Source organism: Balaenoptera physalus (genome assembly GCF_965194825.1).
Source record: "Balaenoptera physalus genome assembly, chromosome: 4".
Taxonomy (NCBI): Eukaryota; Metazoa; Chordata; class Mammalia; order Artiodactyla; family Balaenopteridae; genus Balaenoptera; species Balaenoptera physalus.
This window is the reverse complement of record NC_138891.1, coordinates 82,925,660-82,948,849: the sequence shown is the minus strand read 5'-3', so window position 1 is coordinate 82,948,849 and position 23,190 is coordinate 82,925,660. Positions and strand designations below refer to the sequence as shown.

At 39.3% G+C, this 23,190-nt stretch overlaps 1 long non-coding RNA gene across 1 annotated transcript in view; it reads right to left on the bottom strand.

Moving 5' to 3' along the window:
• Nucleotides 1-372: 372 nt before the first annotated feature.
• The window catches only part of LOC309659895, a 79,720-nt gene continuing 56,902 nt past the window's right edge, over nt 373-23,190 (bottom strand). The window contains exon 2 of the long non-coding RNA XR_014263031.1: nt 373-1,938. This is a non-coding gene — a long non-coding RNA (uncharacterized lncRNA). The remainder of the gene's footprint in view (nt 1,939-23,190) is intronic.

Below are 23,190 nucleotides of genomic sequence, written 5' to 3'. Positions count from 1 at the left end.
TATTCTTGGTTTTAAACATTTTAGAAAAAAAAAACACTGGTTCTTATCTAAGAAGGCTTGTGAGGCCTCGTCCTCGGAATAGTCAAATTTAGGAGTTATGTAAAGATGTATGTATGATTAATAAAATAAGGATATATAGCCACTCAAATGTTTTCAGTTTTCAAAAATGAATATGGGTTCTATTTGGAGCTTAGGGAAAACTTAATTTCTTTGAACCATTTCAACCCACTTTTAATTCTGTGGTATAGACATACAATATACAGCATGACAAAATTAGGTCACCAAATGATGTATATAGAGTCAAGTGAAATGCTTACAAAGTTATACCAAAAATAATACCATCCAAGCTTGTAGAATTGGGATGGCAGAATATTTATGATTTTTTTCTTTTTACTTTTCAGTTACATCAGTTGTACATAATGCCAAAGATTTGTACCTGTGGTAATCTACTTGATCTCTTTTTTCCTCTGGCCTAACTATAGCACTGACTTCCTTGCCTCCTATGGAAAATATGGATTTCCTGTCATTGCTCTGGTCAGTAACTCTGAAAACAACACAGCACAACAAATACCTTGGTTAACCCACTTGCTAAACAAGTAAGTGGGGAAAAAATGGTCATCCCCAGTGTGTGTGTGTGTGTGTGTGTGTGTGTACATGCTTTCTCTTTACTTGTTCATTGTAACATGTCTCCTCCCCCTCTTTCTCTCTCTCTCTCTCCTCTTAATTAACAGAAAAGAAAGAGAGAATAAATGACAAATGGAGGAACTTCTCTTTCTAATAATATAGGATCATCCATTAGTCAGACCCACAAGCTCAAAGTGAGTTCCACAGCTCTGCCTGGCCCTGATGATGTCTTTGGCAGGGTCTGTGCCAACCTCCCTCTTTTTTGCTGACCCATTAAGCTCTGAGTGGTCCTTCACAGGCTGAGTGAAATGGATTTAAAGCTTGGCCCAGAGCCACTTAGCAGTTTGGAAACGTTGCACTCATAGCCAGAAGCACAACTAAAAATACGATTGCACTTTTTGCTTCATATTTCCCTCACCCATCTTAGCATCGACTATTGTTTATTTAATGGTTCATGATTATTGCTTTGTGTCACCTGCTTGACTCTGAGCTCCTAGAAGTCAGAGCCTCGCCAGCCACTTTGCATCCTTCACAGTGTATTGTGTGGAGATTAAATAAACATTAAAGTTCCCCAACGGTGGAATGATAGAGAAAGAAAGAAAAACCTAAGAGGAAGATACAAGAAACTGGAGGTAAAGTTGTGACATGAGATGGAGGCAGTTTGGGGAATGTACCCAGAAAGAAGAAAGACACAACAGCATCCCGGTGGTTGGGGGCCAGTGGAGAACGATATTTAGTTAGAGATGTTTTCCTTTACTTCTTCCTCCTTCTGGTTCCCTATTCATCTTCTTGTCCTCCTTCCTTTCTCTATCTCTATGAATAGCCCCCAAAGAAAGCTATGCAACAAGAGTGGACAAGAGCTCAACAGTGCGGCTGCCCTGCAGGTTACAGGTGTGGAGAAGCCTGGGCAACACTAGGCTCTCTCTCTTTTTTATTTTTTTGTGAATGATTGATTGACTGATTTTTTTTAACATCTTTATTGGAGTATAATTGCTTTAAAAGGGTGTGTTAGTTTCTGCTTTATAACAAAGTGAATCAGCTATACATATACATATATCCCCATATTTCTTCCCTCTTGCATCTCCCTCCCACCCTCCCTATCCCATCCCTCTAGGTGGTCACAAAGCACTGAGCCGATCTCCCTGTGCTATGCAGCTGCTTCCCACTAGCCATCTATTTTACATTTGGTAGTATATATAAGTCCATGCCACTCTCTCACTTCGTCCCAGCTTACCCTTCCCCCTCCACGTGTCCTCAAGTCCATTCTCTACATCTGCATCTTTATTCCTGTCCTGCCCCTAGGTTCTTCAGAACCTTTTTTTTTTTTTTAGGTTCCGTATTTATGTGTTAGCATACAGTATTTGTTTTACTCTTTCTGACTTACTTCACTCTGTATGACAGACTCTAGGTCCATCCACCTCACTACAAATAACTCAATTTCGTTTCTTTTTACGGCTGAGTAATATTCCATTGTATATATGTGCCACATCTTCTTTATCCATTCATCTGTTGATGGATACTTAGGTTGCTTCTATTTCCTGGCTATTGTAAACAGAGCTGCAGTGAACATTGTGGTACATGACTCTTTCTTTTTTTCTTTTTTTTTTAACATCTTTATTGGAGTATAATTGTTTTACAATGGTGTGTTAGTTTCTGCTTTATAACAAAGTGAATCAGTTTTACATATACATATGTTCCCATATCTGTTCCCTTTTGCGTCTCCCTCCCTTCCACCCTCCCTATCCCACCCCTCTAGCTGGTCACAAAGCACCTAGCTGATCTCCCTGTGCTATGCGGCTGCTTCCCACTAGCGATCAATTTTACATTTGGTAGTGTATATATGTCCATGCCACTCTCTCACTTTGTCACAGCTTACCCTTCCCCCTCCCCATATCCTCAAGTCCATACTCTAGTAGGTCTGTGTCTTTATTCCCGTCTTGCCCCTAGGTTCTTCATGACCTTTTTATTTTTCTTAGATTCCATATATATGTGTTAGCATGTGGTATTTGTTTTTCTCTTTCTGACTTACTTCACTCTGTATGACAGAAGCTAGGACCATCCACCTCACTACAAATAACTCTATTCCATTTCTTTTTATGGCTGAGTAATATTCCATTGTATATATGTGCCACATCTTCTTTATCCATTCATCTGTCGGTGGACACTTAGGTTGCTTCCATGTCCTGGCTATTGTAAATAGAGCTGCAATTAACATTTTGGTACATGACTCTTTTTGAATTATGGTTTTCTCAGGGTATATGCCCAGTAGTAGGATTGGTGGGTCGTATGGTAGTTCTATTTTTAGTTTTTTAAGGAACCTCCGTACTGTTCTCCATGGTGGCTGAATCAATTTACATTCTCACCAACAGTGCAAGAGGGTTCCCTTTTCTCCACACCCTCTCCAGCATTTACTGTTTGTAGATTTTGTAATGATGGCCATTCTGACTGGTGTGAGGTGATACCTTATTGTAGTTTTGATTTTCATTTCTCTAATGATTAGTGATTTGAGCATCCTTTCACATGTTTGTTCGCAACCTGTATAATCCTCTTTGAAGAAACTTTGGTTTAGGTCTTCGGCCCATTTTTGGATTGGGTTGTTTGTTTTTTTGATATTGAGCTGCATGAGCTACTTGTATATTTTGTAGATCAATCCTTTGTCAGCTGCTTCATTTGGAAATATTTTCTCCCATTCTGAGGGTTGTCTTTTGGTCTTCTTTATGGTTTCCTTTGCTGTGCAAAAGCTTTTAAGTTTCATTAGGTCCCATTTGTTTATTTTTGTTTTTATTTCCATTTCTTCAGGAGGTGGGTCAAAAGGGATCTTACTGTGATTTATGTCATAGAGTGTTCTGCCTACATTTTCCTCTAAGAGTTTTACAGTGTCTGGCCTTACATTTAGGTCTTTAATCCATTTTGAGTTTATTTTTGTGTATGGTGTTAGGGAGTGTTCTAATTTCATTCTTTTACATGTAGCTGTCCAGTTCTCCCAGCACCACTTATTGAAGAGGCTGTCTTTTCTCCATTGTATATTCTTGCCTCCTTTATCAAAAATAAGGTGACCATATGTGCATGGGTTTATCTTTGGGCTTTCTATCCTGTTCCATTGATCTATATTTCTGTTTTTGTGCCAGTATCATACTGTCTTGATTACTGTAGCTTTGTAGTATAGTCTGAAGTCAGGGAGCCTGACTTCTCCAGCTCCGTTTTTTGTTTCTCAAGACTGCTTTGGCTATTCAGGCTCTTTTTTGTTTCCATACAAATTGTGGATTTTTTTGTTCTAGTTCTGTGAAAAATGCCATTGGTAGTTTGAAAGGGATTGCATTGAATCTGTAGATTGCTGTGGGCAGTATAGTAATTTTCATAATGTTGATTCTTCCAATCCTAGAACACGGTATATCTCTCCATCTATTTGTATCATCTTTAATTTCTTTCATCAGTGTCTGATAGTTTTCTGCATACAGGTCTTTTGTCTCCTTAGGTAGGTTTATTCCTAGGTATTTTATTTTTTTGTTGCAATGGTAAATAGGAGTGTTTCCCTAATTTCTCTTTCAGATATTTCATCATTAGTGTACGGGAATGCAAGATATTTTTGTGCATTAATTTTGTATCCTGCTACTTTACCAAATTCATTGATTAGCTCTAGTAGTTTTCTGGTAGCATCTTGTTTTAGGATTCTCTATGTATAGTACCATGTCATCTGCAAACAGTGACAGCTTTACTTCTTCTTTTCTGATTTGGATTCCTTTTATTTCTTTTTCATCTCTGACTGCTGTGGCTAAAACTTCCAAAACTATATTGAATAATAGTGGTGAGAGTGGACAACCTTGTCTTGCTCTTGATCTTAGTGGAAATGATTTCAGGTTTTCACTGTTGAGAATGATGTTGGCTGTGGGCTTGTCATATATGGCCTTTATTATGTTGAGGTAAGCTCCCTCTATGCCTACTTTCTGGAGGGTTTTTATCATAAATTCATGTTGAATTTTGTCGAAAGCTTTTTCTGCATCTATTATGATGATCATATGGTTTTTCTCTTTCAATTTGTTAATATGGTTTATCACATTGATTGATTTGCGTATATTGAGGAATCCTTGCATTCCTGGGATAAATCCCACTTGATCATGGTGTATGATCTTTTTAATGTGCTGCTGGATTCTGTTTTCTAGTATTTTGTTGAGGATTTTTGCATCTATGTTCATCAGTGATATTGGCCTGTAGTTTTCTTTTTTTGTGTCATCTTTGTCTCGTTCTGGTATCAGGGTGATGCTGGCCTTGTAGAATGAGTTTGGGAATGTTCCTCCCTCTTCTATATTTTGGAAGAGTTTGAGAAGGATAGGTGTTAGCTCTTCTCTAAATGTTTGATAGAATTTGCCTGTGAAGCCATCTGGTCCTGGGCTTTTGTTTGTTGGAAGATTTTTAATCTCAGTCTCAATTTCAGTGCTTCAGATTGGTCTGTTTATATTTCCTATATCTTCCTGGTTCAGTCTCAGAAGGTTGTCCGTTTCTTCCAGGTTGTCCATTTTATTGGTATAGAGTTGCTTGTAGTAATCTCTCACGATCCCTTGTATTTCTGCAGTGTCAGTCGTTACTTCTTCTTTTTCATTTCTAATTCTGTGGATTTGAGTCTTCTCACTTTTTTTTCTTCATGAGTCTGGCTAATGGTTTATCAATTTTGTTTATTTTCTCAAAGAAACAGCTTTTAGTTTTATTGATCTTTCTATTGTTTCCTTCATTTCTTTTTCATTTATTTCTGATCTGATCTTTATGATATCTTTCCTTCTGCTAACTTTGGGTGTTTTTTGTTCTTCTTTCTCTAATTGCTTTAGGTGTAAGGTTAGGTTGTTTATTGAGATGTTTCTTATTTCTTGAGGTAGGACTGTACTTCTATAAACTTCCCTCTTAGAACTGCTTTTGTTGCATTCCATAGGTTTTGGGTTGTCGTGTTTTCATTGTCATTTGTGTCTAGGTATTCTTTGATTTCCTCTTTGATTTCTTCAGTGATCTCTTGGTTATTTAGTAGTGTATTGTTTAGCCTCCATGTGTTTGTATTTTTTACATATTTTTTCCTGTAATTGATATCTAGTCTCATAGCATTGGGGTCATAAAAGATTCTTGAAACAATTTCAATTTTGTTAAATTTACCAAGCCTTGATTTATGACCCAGGATATGATTTATCCTGGAGAATGTTTCTTGAGCACTTGAGAAGACAGTGTATTCTGTTGTTTTTGGATGGAATATCCTATAAATGTCAATTAAGTCCATCTTTTTTAATGTATCATTTAAAGCTTGTGTTTCCTTATTTATTTTCATTTCAGATGATCTGTCCATTGGTGAAAGTGGGGTGTTAAAGTCCCCTCCTATGATTGTGTTACTGTCAATTTCCCCTTTTATGGCTGTTAGCATTTGCCTTATGTACTGAGGTGCTCCTATGTTGGGTGCATAAATATTTATATTTGTTATGTCTTCTTCTTGGATTGATCCCTTGATCATTATGTAGTGTCCTTCTTTGTCTCTTGTAATAGTCCCTATTTTAAAGTCTATTTTGTCTGTTATGAGAAGTGCTACTCCAGCTTTCTTTTGATTTCCATTTGCATGGAATATCTTTTTCCATCCCCTCACTTTCAGTCTGTATGTGTCCCTAGGTCTGAAATGGGTCGCTTGTAGCCAGCATATATACGGGTCTTGTTGTTATATCCATTCAGCCAGTGTATGTCTTTTGGTTGGAACATTTAATCCATTTACATTTAAGGTAGTTATCGATATGTATGTTCCTATTACCATTTTCTTAATTGTTTTGGGTTTGTTATTGTAGGTCTTTTCCTTCTCTTGTGTTTCCTGCCTAGAGAAGTTCCTTTAGCATTTGTTTTAAAGCTGGTTTGGTGGTGCTGAATTCTCTTAGCTTTTGCTTGTCTGTAAAGGCTTTAATTTCTCCATCGAATGTGAGTGAGATCCTTGCTGGGTAGAGTAATCTTGGTTGTAGGTTTTTCCCTTTTGTCACTTTAAATATGTCCTGCCACTCTCTTATGGCTTGCAGAATTTCTGCTGAAAGATCACCTGTTAACCTTATGGGGATTCCCTTGTATGTTATGTGTTGTCTTTTGCTTGCTGCTTTTAATATCTTTTCTTTGTATTTAATTTTTGATAGTTTGATTAATATGTGTCTTGGTGTGTTTCTCCTTGGTTTTCCCCTGTATGGGACTCTCTGCACTTCCTGGACTTGATTGATCTATTTCTTTTCCCATATTAGGGAAGTTTTCAACTATAATCTCTTCAAATATTTTCTCAGTCCCTTTGTTTTACTCTTCTTCTTCTGGGACCCCTATAATTCGAATGTTGGTGGGCTTAATGTTGTCCCAGAGGTCTCTAAGACTGTCCTCAATTCTTTTCATTCTTTTTTTTTATTCTGCTCTGTGGTAGTTATTTCCACTATTTTATCTTCCAGGTCACTTATCAGTTCTTCTGCCTCAGTTATTCTGCTATTGATTACTTCTAGAGGATTTTTAATTTCATTTATTGTGTTGTTCATAATCATTTGTTTGTTCTTTAGTTCTTCTAGGTCCTTGTTAAAAGTTTCTTGTATTTTCTCCATTTTATTTACAAGATTTTGGATCATATTTACTATCATTACTCTGAATTCTTTTTCAGGTAGCCTGCCTATTTTCTCTTCATTTGTTTGGTCTGATGGGTTTTTACCTTGCTCCTTCATCTGCGGTGTGTTTCTCTGTCTCCTCATTTGGCTTAATTTACTGTGTTTGCTGTCTCCTTTTCACAGGCTGCACGGTTGTAGTTCCCCTTGTTTTATGTGTCTGCCCCCAGTGGCTAAGGTTGGTTCAGTGGGTTGTGTAGTCTTCCTGGCAGAGGGGACTGGTGCCTGTGTTCTGGTGGATGAGGCTGGATCTTTTCTTTCTGGTGGGCAGGACCGCATCCAGTGGTGTGTTTTGGGGTGTCTGTGACCTTATTATGATTTTAGGCAGCCTCTCAGCTAATGGGTGGGTTTGCATTCCTGTCTTGCTAGTTGTTTGGCATAGGGTGTCCAGCACTGTAGCTTGCTGGTCGTTGAGTGGAGCTGGGTCTTAGCATTGAGATGGAGATCTCTGGGAGAGCTTTCACTGCTTGATATTATGTGGAGCCAGGAGGTCTCTGGTAGACCAATGTCCTGAACTCGGCTCTCCCACCTCAGAGGCAGAGGCCTGACACCTGGCTGGAGCACCAAGACCCTGTCAGCCACATGGCTCAGAAGAAAAGGGAGAAAAAAAGAAAGAAAGAAAGAACAAAAATAAAATAAAATAAGATAAAGTTATTAAAATAAAAAATTATTAAAAATAAAAAGTAATAAAAGAAAGAAAGAAAGAAAGAAGTAAGAGAGCAACCAAACCACAAAACAAATTCACCAATGATAACAAGCTCTATAAAGTATACAAAAAGAAAAAAAAAACCAAAAAAAAAAAAAAAAAAAAGGACAGACAGAACCTTAGGACAAATGGCAAAAGCAATGCTATACAGACACAATCACACAAGGAAGCATCGATATACACACTCACAAAAAGAGAAAAAGGAAACCAAAAATCTATATACTACAAAAAAGAAAAGGAAGAGAGCAACCAAATCAATAAACAAATCTACCAATGATAATAAACTCTAAATACTAAACTAAGATAAACATAAAACCAGAAACAAATTAGATGCAGAAAGCAAACCCCAAGTCTACAGTTGATCCCAATGCCCACCGCCTCGATTTTGGGATAATTCGTTGTCTATTCAGGTATTCCACAGATGAAGGGTACCTCAAGTTGACTGTGGGGATTTAATCCGCTGCTCCTGAGGCTGCTGGGAGAAATTTCCCTTTCTGTTCTTTGTTTGCACAGCTCCTGGGGTTCAGCTTTGGATTTGGCTCCACCTCTGTGTGTACGTCACCTGAGGGCGTCTGTTCCCGCCCAGACAGGAGCGGGTTAAAGGAGCAGGTGATTATGGGGCTCTGGCTCACTCAGGCTGGGGTGAAGGAGGGGTACAGAATGCAGGGCGAGCCTGCAGCGGCAAAGGCCAGGGTGACGTTGCAACAGACTTAGGTGCGCCTTGTGTTCTCCCGGGGAACTTGTCCCTGGATCACGGGACCCTGGCAGTGGCGGGCTGCACAGGCTCCCGGGAGGGGAAGTGTGGATAGTGACCTGTGCTTGCACACAGGCTTCTTGGTGGCTGCAGCAGCAGCCTTAGCATTTCATGCCAGTCTCTGGTGTCCGCCCTAATAGCTGCAGCTCGTGCCCATCTCTGGAGTTTGTTTAGGCAGTTCTCTGAATCTTCTCTCCTCACGCACCCCGAAACAATGGTCTCTTGCCTCTTAGGCAGTCCCAGACTTTTTCTCAGACTCCCTCCCGGCTAGCTGTGGTGCACTAGGCCCCTTCAGGGGTTGTTCACGTAGCCAACCCCAGTCCTCTCCCTGGGATCTGACCTCCAAAGCCTGAGCCTCAGCTCCCAGCCCTCACCCGCCCCGGCGGGTGAGCAGACATGCCTCTCGGGCTGGTGAGTGCTGGTTGGCAGTGATCCTCTGTTCGGGAATCTCTCCGCTTTGCCCTCCACACCCCTGTTGCTGCGCTCTCCTCCATGGCTCAGAAGCTTCCCCCCTTCCGCCACCCGCAGTCTCCGCCAGTGAAGGGGCTTCCTAGTGTGTGGAAACTTTTCCTCCTTCACAGCTCCCTCCCTGAGGTGCAGGTCCCATCCCTATTCTTTTGTCTCTGTTTTTTCTTTTTTCTTTTGCCATACCCAGGTACATGGGGAGTTTCTTGCCTTTTGGGAGGTCTGAGGTCTTCTGCCAGTATTCAGTGGGTGTTCGGTAGGAGCTGTTCCACATGTAGACGTATTTCTGATGTATTTGTGGGGAAGAAGGTGATCTCCGCGTCTTACTCCTCCACCATCTTGAAGTTCTCCCAACACTAGGCTCTCTTAACAACCAACTGGGACAGTGCCTGCAATCCTGATGGAGACTAGAGGGCAGCAGCACCACACAACACTCAAAACCCCAACTCACATCACGGCCGCTGATCTCCACCTGCAGCTGACTTAATACACCTCTCTCTATTGTGTTACCTCTTCTAGCATTTTGCCTTTCTCTGTGGGGCCCTTGAGGATGGGGAAAAGAGTTCAGAAATGCATCCTGAGTTATTCAAGAACTGCTTAGTAAGCCATCTCCCCAACCCCAGGAAAGGATGCCATTTTTGCTTTCAACACTTTTAAAATCATTGTTCACTGAAAGAAAACAACCTTTCTCCCCTCAGTCCTTTCCAGAGGGAAACATTGAGCCCAGGTCTATGAAGTATCACCCTGTGTGATAGTCAGCTTTGTTGAGAACCCTGTGGTCTGTGCAAGTTACAAAGAGCAAATAAGAAAGCATGATACTCAGCCAACAAATAGTGAGGCTAAAGCAGGATCACTCAGCAGAGACATTTCAGATCAATTTGACTTCCCCACCCTTTTCTTTAAATTCCCCTTTCTGTTCTTATTCCCCTCTCAACTGACTGTTGCCTTTTGGGTCCCTTTTCTTTCCTTTTGCATTTCCTCTCTTTTATTTTCTGGAATTCAACTCTTGTCCGTTCTTTCTATTTTGTTGCAATTCCATCCCTTTCCTTCCATCTCTGTGTTGGCATTGTCTGCTTTCCTGGAGATTTATGCAGCACGACTTCATGAGCTCACTATTCCATCCAGGAAAACAGTATAGGGAGCCAAGGCAGGTGGGAAGGGGGCTCTATCTTACCTTGTAACTAGGTTAAGAGATAGTCCATTGTTGTGGGTATGATCCGTTCTGGTCTTTTCTTAGTCCTGAATAGAGCCCTAACAGCTCCATTACCTCTGCAAGCAGAGAGATGCTGTTTGCTTTCAAGGCAGCAGGGCCTGGCTAAAAGCCTAACAATCCAATAAGTCTCAATTGTGCTGGCCCTCTCCACATCTCCTCCCGTCCCATGCTTGTGAGGTTCCTGACGCTGAAGTTAATGTTATTCATCAGAATAATTCTCCTTCCAGTCAGTTTCAATTGTGGTGTCCAGCTAATGACAGGGGGAGTGAAGTGATTTCAGGGTTGCGTTTCTCCTATGTGATGCATTCTTACAAGAGAGACCTGGGCTGAGGAAGAGGGGTAAAGATAGATAGGTAAAGGAGTCTTTCCTTTATAAGAGTCATATTTACATTTCCATATTATTTTGAATTCTACCCTAGCTCAGAATCTAAGAAGAGGCATGTTGCTCTTCTGCAAAGAGACACACTGGCTGTTCAGATAACTCCAAACACATTAACTTGATTTCCCTTTATCTGGCTCTCCCTGTGTCTGTCACTGCCATTCTGTCTGCTCCTTTGGTCTCTTTCCTTCTTTGTTTTTCTTTTCTCTCTCTCCTAATACCATCATTAATTCAAGGCTCTTGAAGTTGTTTTTCTAGCAAATTGTGAAAGAGCTTATGTGGATGAGCTAAAGTTGAACCAATCCTTAACCTTTTCATGCCAAGCCTGTTGTTAAATTCTTTATTAGTAGAGGAAGAGTCATTTCTTACAGATTTGACTGGGAATACCATCCTCATGATGCTGTGGGGCCTGTTTTCAGTGGCCTGAGGACAGTCCTATAAAGGATGCAGCGGGGAGCTACACTGATTGTCTTAGTTTGGGCTGATATAACAAAATACCACAGGCTGGGTGCCTTATAAGTTATAGAAATTGATTTCTCACAGTTCTGGAGGCTGGAAGTCCAAGATCAGGGTGCCAACATGGTCAGATGAGGGCCCTTTTCTGGGGTGCAGACTTCTCGCTATGTCCTCACATGGCTGAAGGGGCTAGGCATCTCTGTGAGGTCTATTTTATAAGAACACTAATCCCATTCATGAGGGCTCCACTCTCATGACGTAAGCACCTCCCAAATATACCATCACACTGGGCATGAGGATTTCAACAAATGAATTTTGGGGTGGGAAGGCAGAAACATTTAGACCATAGTACTGATGAACTAAAGCAGTGATGGAAAATCCTTATTCTCCAGGAAAGTGAGACTGGCTTGGAGTTATGGTTGGACAATAAATGGTAGGCAGCACAAGGGAAAACAATGAAGAGAGATGAGCTAGAAGACTGTTGCTGACATAAATGAATCTAGAGCAAGAAGAAGTAAATGAGGAGGAGAGGAGAGGAAGAACAGCTGACCCTAAACAAGGGCAGCCCCAACTTATCTCAGTGGGGTCCTCTGATCTGGCACTTCCGCCCTGGGCAGCTCATCCTCACCAGCCTATTCACTGTCACGTAACTTCATATGAGCTAATCCGCTGTTGCTGTGAATGTGGTCACTGTTTCACTTGGGAGTTGTCTAATTCTGAAGTCCTTCCTCATTAACTTTCTCTGCTTAGCTTTGGATGGTGACCCATTCTAATCAGGGAGCATACATCTGTCCCTCGTGGTTCATCCTTATCAGCAAGTCCTCAGTTTAATCCCTGATCCAGGTTTTATTCATGTCCTACCGGTAATGCTGAGATGGTCACTGACATCAGCTTCCTTTGCCAAGGACACATTTAACACATTGTGGAAAATGCACACAGAAAGCTGCTTAACAAATGCGATGAAATGAAGTTTCCATCCTATTTCCACAGATCCCTGGGCCCTCATCACCTGACTAAACCTAAGGCTCCAAGTACCTTCATTTCTCCCACATTCTCCATCTTTCCAGGGCACAGGTTTCTCTGTGAAGGATTTTCTCTCTGATCCTTCATTATCTTCCATCGTTACGTACTTCCTCACCCTTGGCGTCTTGCCTGGCCTCTCTATGCATGGTCAGCAGCCGAGGCAGACAGTGGAGATGCCTCAAGCTCCCTGGGGGGCAGATGGTCAGGTCACGCTGAAGATAGAACAGGAGTAGGAGCCTCCCCTGGGCCAATTAGGATTCATGGGAGGAGAGCAGGAGTATTAGTTCTGGAACTGCGGGTTTCTCATTAGCGAAGTGGTGCAGACCACAGAGAAGGAGAGAATGAGGCAGAAACTAAGTTTTTGTGTGTAATATTTTTCACTCAGATCTGGCCAACGGTCCTAATCCTGAACACTTCCTTCCCTTCTCTCTTTCCTCCTTATTTCTTTATTTTCTACCCCTACTTTCTCTGTGTCCATTTTACTAAGAAGACAGGTACATCTAAACCATCAAACCTAAGAACCCAAAAGGGTGTTTCTCATGATCTCTTTTATCACTCTCTTACTTTTTTCCTCTCTAAATAAAACACTACATGGTCTCATACTTGGTAGGAACTGATTGACTTATTCTACATAAACACATGAAAGCAATCATCAAAGGTTTAAATTGATTATGTATTTGGAAGGAAGTGAAGAGTTTCACACTTGGGTACCAAGCAGGCAGATACTGAAAACTGCAACAGCAACAGAAGGATAATTATATATTAAGATTGTGAGGAAACTAGAAACCATCGTGAGCTAGTGCAAAAGATTACTCCTTGTTTGTTTATTTCAGCACTCTCCTTGATCTGATATCTAGATCTGTCTAGACAATGTAATTTTAAGGAGAGAGCCAAGAATTTAGTCATACTTTAGTTCAAATCCTGATTCTGCCACTTATAAGGTTGATCATTTTAGATAAACAAGAAATACCTCTTAGAATTTGGTTCCTCATTTACAAAATGCAGATGGTCGTAGTATCCTTATAAGGATGGCTTATAGAAGCTAGTAATTTAAGGATAATTTCTTATGATCTCCTGTATTTCCTACTAAAATATTTCCAATGGGATATGTAAGTGAAATGAGGACATGTATATTCAAATGTGAGTACTTTGTATTAATCCATTCTGGAAGAAGCTTCTTTTTTCTCTCTATATGCCCTGACCCACTTGAATTTACTCTTATTACTGGTTACAGACAAGCCTGCTTGTATTCAAGGAAATTGGTTTCAGGCCTTTGCAACAAATATAAAAAAAGGATTTCTATGGCAAGGGCTTGTCCTGAGATTCTTCCTTCTGGAAACTTCCTTTATAATTTTGTTCTAGTCATTTTCCTTTAATGAAAATTGACTCAGCCAATCAAGAATTCCATGTGCTCTAAATACCTGTCCCCATCCATTTCTATTTGATGTTCCTAACCTGTGCTGTTGTCCAAGGAAGGACTTGGAAACAATAAATCTTGACACAGTTTGCACTTCAAATATTAATAAAAACTGAGCCACATAAAGAAAATTCAGATTCTCTCTATTGGGATGAGGGTTTACAAGTTGTCAGATCCTAGTATAGAGCCTTTCCAGAAAATTGGAGAAAATTCTGGGGCAGTTTCTCAGGGCTGATAGCAAAGTAAATCTTGATGTATGGCACATTATTGTATGGACTGGGATATTTGGGAACATCACTATATATTTGCTAAATTCATTGTTTATTGTTTTGTTGACATTAAATAAATATCTTATTCTCTTTTGAAAGAAAAATGGTTTGGGTCATTACTTTCATTTTGGGTATTCAATAAAGATAGCCCACAGAGTCCAGCTAGTATTTCATTTTATGGCAACTGGAAACTGGAGGAAAAGCTAGCCAGAAACTTCATTCACAAACGTAAAAACCTGGGTCAGTTTATGATCTTCCTAATGAAACTGAAACTAAGCTAACCCTCCATAACTGTGTATGTATAATTCTCATTAACCAAAGGGTATTATGTTCTGTTAAGATACGTTAGAAATACTAGATCTGTATGGACAAAATAAAACTCTAAAAGTTTAGAGAACACATCTCACTTGAAAGATCTTAAGTAATCTCTACTATTTTGGGGGAGAAAAACAACTAAAGAAAACAATAGAGCCTGAAATAGGTTACGGAAAGTGCTTTTAGGAGGTAATTTCAAAGCTCAACAGAACAGAAGTATGCAAAAAAAAGCCCAGAAGAGTGTTGAAACGCAGGAGCTGGAAAAATGAAACATTGTCTGTATTAATAATGGTATTAATTTGTTTTCTACTTGAAAGGGAGTAGGCAGAGAGTAAAATAGAAAGGTAGGGAAGAGAAGAGAAGGGAGATAAAAATAGAAAGTATGAGGTACAAACTGGGAGACTAAATCTCATATTTTCATAAATAGTAAAAGAAATGTTTAGGAACAAAGGTGCCTAGTATTCTATTTAAAGTTTTTTTTGTACATTTAGGTGTAAATACCAGTGCCTCAACAAGTTAGAAACACACATATCTTGTGTGAGTTGTTTTTTGTTTTTTTGTATGTGTATTTTTAATTTGGGGGAAATTAAGCATAAATTCTAGTTCTGAGCTCCACATGTCGGTTCACACCATGTGGGACAAAAATAACTGATGCTGGAGGGTGAGCTGGATTACAAACTGAATTAATAGTAGAGGTAGAAGGCTGGAGTGAGATGTGACTGTAAACTCACAAGCTCTCAGGAATTTACAGGTATTTGGAGAGGGCATTGGACAGTCCATTGAAATGGGGTTTCTAGACAATTATCTATATTTAAATAAACAGAACACCACCAGTTAATATCTGGGGAACAAAACCATGAAGTTATCAAATGTACAAAAGAGAACTCTTGGTCAATAGGAAACCCTCCATATGAAGATTGAGAGCTAAGAAGAAAATAATTCATCCAAGCTGCTTGCTGATTTGTGTTATCTCCTTGGGATTTAAGTTTGGGCATCTTGTAGCACCCAGGATAATGTTTAAAATAAGGCAGGAACTATAATAAGTTCTATGATAAAGAACAGAACTGTTCTTTATAAGCAGAACAATTTTTATGTCTCAGTATTCCTTGCTCCTGTTTTTCCTCTATGTTTAGTGAAATCTATTGGAAAATGACAAACTATCTTTTGTCAAGTGTAATCAAGGAAAAGGAATGACATCCATACTTGGGCCGGAGATTTCAATGTGGAGCTGTGAATCCAGATGAGTGTTGAAAGCAGGGGAAGTGAGGGGGAAAGAGAAAGAAGAAAGAAAGGAAGAGTATGCGAGAAGGCAGAGAGGGGATGGGAGGAAAGAGAGCTCAAGAAGTAGGAGGAGGAGAGAGATCAAGAAGTAGGAGTTATGGGAAGATGAGGCTGATGGTGATGATGATGAGGATGAGGAGGAGGAGGAAAATATGGGAACTGGGGGAGAAGTGAGGGAAGTGGAGGAGAAGAAACGTGGGCGGCAGTTGTGAGAAGAGCATCAGAGCCATGCTGCTAAACAAACCAGGCTTCTACCTCCATCCTTGTTTAGTTTCTTCAAATTTTAAGAGTAGACCTCCACTCTACCACTTGCACCACACCTGTGAGATCTAGAGAAGTGATCAAAGGTCAAGTTCTAGATAGGAAAGACAAGCAGATTTTTTTTTAATATCTTTTTTTTTTTCTATTCTATATTTATCCCTGGAATGAAGTAGAACTGTCTTAGATCATCCCAAACTCTTATCACAGACACAGAACTTATGATGTTCAAAAAATTGCAGAGCATTGTTTGGGGTAAATTCTTGTGGCACTTAACTTTTCAATTGTTATTTATTTCTGGTCAAATAATGAAGTTTGCGTCAATTGTTGTGACACTGACAGTACACTTAAAATTTTGACTGCTGATAAAACAACTAAACATATTAATGCTGATATAACAGAAAGTTAAAAATCAAGATGAATAAAAACTAAACCAGTAAGAAAACTACTTATAGGAGAGATGTGCTGAAAGATAATATTAAAGTTTAACTTTAAAGCAGTAATGTGAGCGGGAATAAAGGAAGCCGATTAGGGGAGACTTGCTGAGCTGCAGCTGTGTGGCTGGCTTTCTCCCACACTTGCAGAGATTTTCTTTTTCAATTGATAGGAAAAGATGCAAAATAAAATATATAATGTAATAGACAAACCTTCTGTTGGATTAACGCAGAAGTATAATTAGCAACTGTTATAGAGTATCAGCAAAGCACAGGGATAGCAAATAATAATGATGCTGATAATAATAATAATAATAATAATGGTTTAAGAATCTCTGAGATTTCAATATAAAAGTGTCAATGCAGACATCACAGGAAAAGAAGCTTTTTGTATTTACTTCCTAACATACGTACGGCAGTTTAACCTCTGTTAGTATTTCGAGTTACTTACGTATTCCTTACGGGGAATTTCGTATTCCTTACGGGGTGGGAAAGGGGGTACCCTAATGTTTTCAATATTTACAGTCCTCAAAGGTCTTAATCTGACCCTGACCACCACATCTATATAAATTTAATAAAGGCAAATAACACCCTTTTAAAGCCTATGAAAAGACTTTACAATTTCATAATGTATATCAGCGGTCCCCATTATAGTGCTGGTTTAATCAGAATAAGGATGGCATCCACATTATAATAACAAAGACACACCATGTATTAAGACACATGTGTGGAATATGATTTGATCTGCCTGAAAATGAAATCTTTGATACATCAAAGCAGTTCATGAATTTCAAGTAGATTTACAATTCAGAGTCTAAAGTGTTCTTTCAAATTCCATGCTATTAGAAAACTGTTAGTTTGTTTCTTTTCTCAGAACGTAGATAATGCTACTCCAGTACTCTGCTATCATTTTGGACTTAGCACATCTCCAAATACTGTTTCTAACTCCCAGGGACTATGAGTCTGAGGCTTGAATAATTGGCCATTAGAGAGCTTCAGATGTGCAGGCCACTCACTCTTCAGCTCCAAATATTTAAGATGCAAAGGCGTCTATCTACCTTCCACACAACAAATCATTAGCACATTTTAAAATATATGCCATCTGAATTATTGAGACATACAGCTCCCAATATCAAGAATAAAATTAATTCTCTTTTGGAGCAATCATAGAAAAGAAAAAACTTACATTCAGAAGGCAGAAGGCACTTGTACTTTCTTATAGCCTGCTCTCTAGTCCTAAATGCTGGGTTCCATCAGTTAACTTAGAGTTCTCAATGAATCTTCTTTCAAAATTGACAAGCTGAGGTTGTTAAAACTATCTTTACTTTGAACTTCATATGCTGCATGCTGGACTTGGGAGAGGCGAGAGCATCTTTATTGACGGCGCTTAGGGAGTTTCTGCTAATTAAGACCTGTTCACCTGAACCAAGCAAGTGGCTACACTCCGTGTAAGAATACACATTCTTCCTGATCTCACCTGTTGTTCTATGCATTAGTTAAGGTGATTAGAAGACGATGGCTGACTGGCAACTCATTCTGGGATGACTTTATGCTCCCCCCGCAAAAGAAACTAGAAACAGAGGAGATATAATATTTAAGTACTTTTCTTTGCTACAGTCTGTTTAGCTCTTTTTCTCATGTAGAAATGTGTGATATGTTAAAGATGCCTTAAGTTTTGAATTGATGACCTCCTTTTTCATAAATATAACGTGAACCACAACACATTTTTAAATAGATCACTAATTCAGCTACTGCTTAAACAATTATATCCACCATATTTTTTAAAAGAATAGGCTTCTACTCAATGTTATAATTTAAATATTTTTTCACTAAAAACTTTAATTCTTATTAAATTCAGGAGACACCTGCACGATACACATACACATAAGTCTTTGACATCTACCACTGAGTTATTGAAATATCCATTTCAAAACCCGTCTCTCCACAATCAATCGAGTCTTTCAACAGTATACAGAGAAAATAAATATCTCAAACTGTCTGTTCAAGGGCTCTTAAATCTTAAAGAGCTTTGGATAGGATTATCATCAAAGAATGAAACAATATATTAAAATTTTAAGAACTGCATTACAGAAGACTAATCTTTCCACTTAGAAAACAAATTATGTTAATACATATTCACCACAATGGTGGTGAATACAGACACACACACACACACACACCACAGTTCATCCAAGGAACACATTATAACAATAAGAGCACCCTAAAGGGATGGTTTGGGATTTATTGCGCATGATCACTCATTCCCTATAGGCAGCCAAACTTGCAGACTTGGGGTAAGTAGGTAAATGATGGCGGGTTTGGAAGGACAAAAAAGATAAGGGAAAAAGGAGGCTATTGGTAGCTTCCAGTGCTCCTGCAGCTCTCAGATTCATGCAGTCCTGCTGGTGGGCAGAGGACAGTAATCAGTAGCTTGGACAAAAATGACAACATCTTCAGTGGAGCTACTAACTTGTGACACCTGGTTGTACTTTCAACCTACACTTGTATCAATATAACACAAGAGTAACCTAATGGATTTATAGGGTGTTTTCCATACTGATACACTTCAAAGCTGAAACTCAGAAGATAAATGTCAGACCTGAAGGCAATTACTTTAGACAATTCTGTGAAACTGAGAAGATGCTATGAACACACAGTGGTGACAATGGAGCCACAAATAAGGAACAATTACCTTAATGTTTAGACTTCTACCTTTCCCTATTTTTTTTTTTTTTCTCTATCAGTGGTTTTACTCCATATTGCCTGCCCTAAAAGCAAGAGATCTCTTATCTGAGGTTTATCCCATTTAAGAGGATGCCTCCTCTAAAGACAAATTCATGGTCTTGATTTCCAAATTTGGGTCTTCCCAAACATTCTCTATCTCAGGAACAGGAAGCATCATACATTCAATTCAAGCCATAAATCTGGGAGCCAACTTTGTCACTTTCCTTTCCCTAACCCCCAATAACCAGTGCATCACAAAAATCTTGCCAGTTTTACTTCTAAATCAATCTGCCAAATTCCATTTACATGTACATCCATATTACCACTAATTCAAACCACTTCAACCTCCTGCTTGATTATTGCAGTGGTCATGTGTTCATTGTTCACTCTTGCCATCTTCAGTTGGCTTTCAAATTGCACCCAGAGTAACTATTTTAAAACACAACATTAAGCCTGTCATTGCTGAGAAGTAAGGGTTAACTTATCCAAGAGAGATCCCCTGGGCCTTCTGTAAAGATCCATAGCAACTAAGGAAGGATATGAGCTTAAGGCAGTCAACCCTGGCCTCTCACAAGCCTAGAACTCTAGGCCCTTCTCATGCCTATGGAGGGGCCAGTGCTTTCACAAACAGGGAGAGTGACATGGGGAATTCTGTTACTTACTTGCTACATCATATACCTTTGAACTTTAGTGCCCTGACCAAGTCACAGGAGAGGCCGGCTCTACCCACAACCATAAATGCTGAATATGGCTGGGGCCAAGTTTCTGCCTTCTACTATTTCTATTGTTTTTCTGCTCTTGGTCACACAGTGCTCCCCAAATCATGCAGCTTCAAAGCCCCAAAGGTCAAGGGTAAGGTTCCTCCTAAAGTTTGGTATCTGGATTTGCTAGACCTCTGTGGCATATTCTAGAATACAAATGCACCCACCACTGAACTGGTCTCCATGCGATAACTTGGGGGTTAAACTTTAATCCCCGAAATACTATTCTAGCGGGTTTGGTGTCCTTGTTTGCACGACAGCTGCCAAGCTGAAAACCCATCAGCGGCACCAACATCATTCTTAAGATAAATACCAAAGTCCTGACTCTGGGATGCAGAGCACAGCATGACCTGGCTCCTGTCTCCTCTTCCAGATTCACTTTGCACCTCTTGTTCACTCTGTTTCAGCTAACTTGCCTTCTTTCATTTTTCACAAATGCAACATATTTCTTTCTGCCTCAGGGCCTTCACACTATTCTTCCCAATGCTGGAGCATTCCTTCCTACTCAACCTTCTGAGCTAAGATCAGAAGTCACTTCTCCAAGGAAGCTCTCCCTGATCTTGCAGGCTAGCATGGCTGCCCTTTCAAATATCTTACAGTGTTTAGCAAAAAGACAAAAACAAACAAAAACCAGTAGTCTTAAAAATTATTTTTTTCTTTGTAGCTCTTATTTCTAATTTGAAGTTGAAACCTAATAGGAAATGCTCATGTTATTAATCATTAGTTGCAGAAAAATGTGTGTATGGTAATAGAAGTGTTTTCAAGATGCACATTCACTCCCAAAGAGACCATTTTGTTGTTTTTTAATTGAGTTCTTGCTCCTCTCAATAGGATGCTATACGCTCTTCCCATTGCATTTGATACGTGTCCCCCACGACACTCACCATAGGTGCAATTATGTGACAAAGCATGAGGTTGTTTGATTTATTCCTAGCTTCCTCTCTAGACTATATTTTCTGTGTGTAGGGTGGAACTTTGTGTGGTTTCTCACTGCACTGTGTTCTCACTGTATAGCACAGAGCCTGGCACATAGTAGGAATTCCACAGCTATTTGTTGAGTGAAAAGACAGTTTTTTAAGTGAGTGTCATTTCTAATAAGAAAAAAAGAAGAAATTAAAGGCATTAAAATTAAAAAATACATGATACTTATAGAAAGTTAGGAAAAAGAATAAAAAAGAATATTCATAATGCCAGTCAAACATATATTTAGCTTTTTTTGGTTTACATTTACTAAAACCCAGTTTCTTCATCACAAAAATATGTTACTTCTTCACTCACAAAAAGGGGAAAAAAATGAAGGACTGAGAGATTAGCCCTGCGGACCCCGTTGAAAAACATGGGCTAGAAGGTGCTGTAGTGTGAAAAGAAAGGGAAGAACATACATTCCTTGATGGTCTTTATGAGGGAAGATAGTAGGCTGCGACATTACATGAATGATTTGTTTTCCCTTTTTAAGGTATATGTTTGAGGGAGTCTTATTTGCCAAATGTTTCTGGAAACAGGCAAGAGAAACGGACGAGAATTATTAGATCAAATAGTGGTTAATGTACAAGATGTTCTACACCTAATAGATAAACAAGACGTAGAAAAATCACCAGGACCAGATGGCAGTTCTTATGTCCTTTCATATGTAGGATTTTCCTCTCCAAAACAGATTTGAAGCCCCAAAATGTGTCTGGGTTTAGACTAACTGCAGGGAGCTGGGGGAGGAAGATAAGTCAATCCGTTTCTAAGGCTGCCATCTTTCACTGATTTTGCATTTAAAAATAAAGAACCAATAGACGTGTCACCCCCTATCAAAATCTTCTTTAACTTTCATGACCATAAAATTCAGTCTGAAAACAGAACAAAACATTTCCACACAGAACTTATGCTTGATCATATAATCATCTCAATAAAGTGAATATTTTGCAGGACATCTGCAATTAGACACAATGACACTCTACAGTAAAAACACATACCGTGGATATGTATTTTTTTTCTTTATCTCTTAACATGAGATTATTCAATTCTGGGTCTGTTATTTCCAGCCAGAAGGGATCTAGACAGCTGGTTGAGAGAGTCATTCTGCATATTCTGAGAGACAGGCATGAGATTCATTTGCTCTTTGCTTATGGGGATATATTAATGAATCTTTAATCTTGCTCTCACTGTCCCCTATGGTCATGATACATTTGTAGAGAAAGCAGGTTTACACAGCAGAAAGGCTTCTGTCAATAGTATTAAACCTGCTGTTAGTTATTTTCCTCGTCTTAGAATATGGAAAGGAGGCACAAGGAAGAAAACAACTCAAGAATGCTACATTTGTTTAACAATAAAATATAGGATTCTCTTTTAGTTTAGATTTTGTTTTCCCCCTTGTGGTTGTTATTCACAATTGTGAAGCTGAATCCTAATGGGGGAGCCTGTGATATTAGCCAACTGTTCTGGAAAGATGTCTTTATGGTAACTGAAGTAATTTGGACATACATATTCACTCTTAAAAATAGCCAATCTTTGTTTTTCTTAAACTTGATTCTTTCTTCTCCTCAAAGACTGTATGCTGCCTGCTTTCCTTCGTGGAGGCTGGGTATTCTGAATCATCTCTTATGATTGAGATGATTCTTTTATATAGTATTGGACAACAGACACATTGACCAAAACAAACAAGTGAATAAATAATTGGAGAAGTAGACAGAAGCAGGGCTAGCAAAGTAGATCATACTACACCTAATGTCTAAGCAAAAGCAGCCACTGTTTTTGTTTGGCCTGTGAGTGATTTCATGTTTTACCAGGGTTTGTGATATGGAAAAGGGAGAGGAAGATGAACACTGAGGGAGATGAGCAGGCATAGCAGGGTGAGCCTGGGTTGGTGAAAAGCTCAAGGACAGGAAAAAGCAGGGGACAGTGGGAGAAGCTATTACGCTGTCTTCTACTGCATTGTTCTGTGAGCAGTGCCCCCTGGAGTTGTGCAATACAGAAACTCCAGTGATAAGAGGCTTCCTGAGTACGGCCTTCACAATTTTACTTATCTCGAGCCACCTTCCTACACTGTTGGTGGGAATGTAAATTGGTGCAGCCACTATGGAGAATAGTATGGAGGTTCCTTAAAAAACTAGATATAGAGTAACCATATGAACCTGCAATCCCACTCCTGGGCATATATCCGGAGAAAACTCTAATTGGAAAAGATACATGCACCCTCAATTCTCATAGCAGCACTATTTACAATAGCCAAGACATGTAAGAAACCTAAATGTCCAGTGACAGATGAATGGATAAAGATGTGGTATATACATACAATGGAATATTACTCAGCCATAAAAAGAATGAAATAATGCCACTGCAGCAACATGGATGGACCTAGAGATTATCATACTAAGTGAAGTAAGTCAGACAGAGAAAGACAAATATCATATGACATCATTTACATGTGGAATCTAAAAAAATGATAGAAATGAATTTATTTACAAAACAGAAATAGACTCACA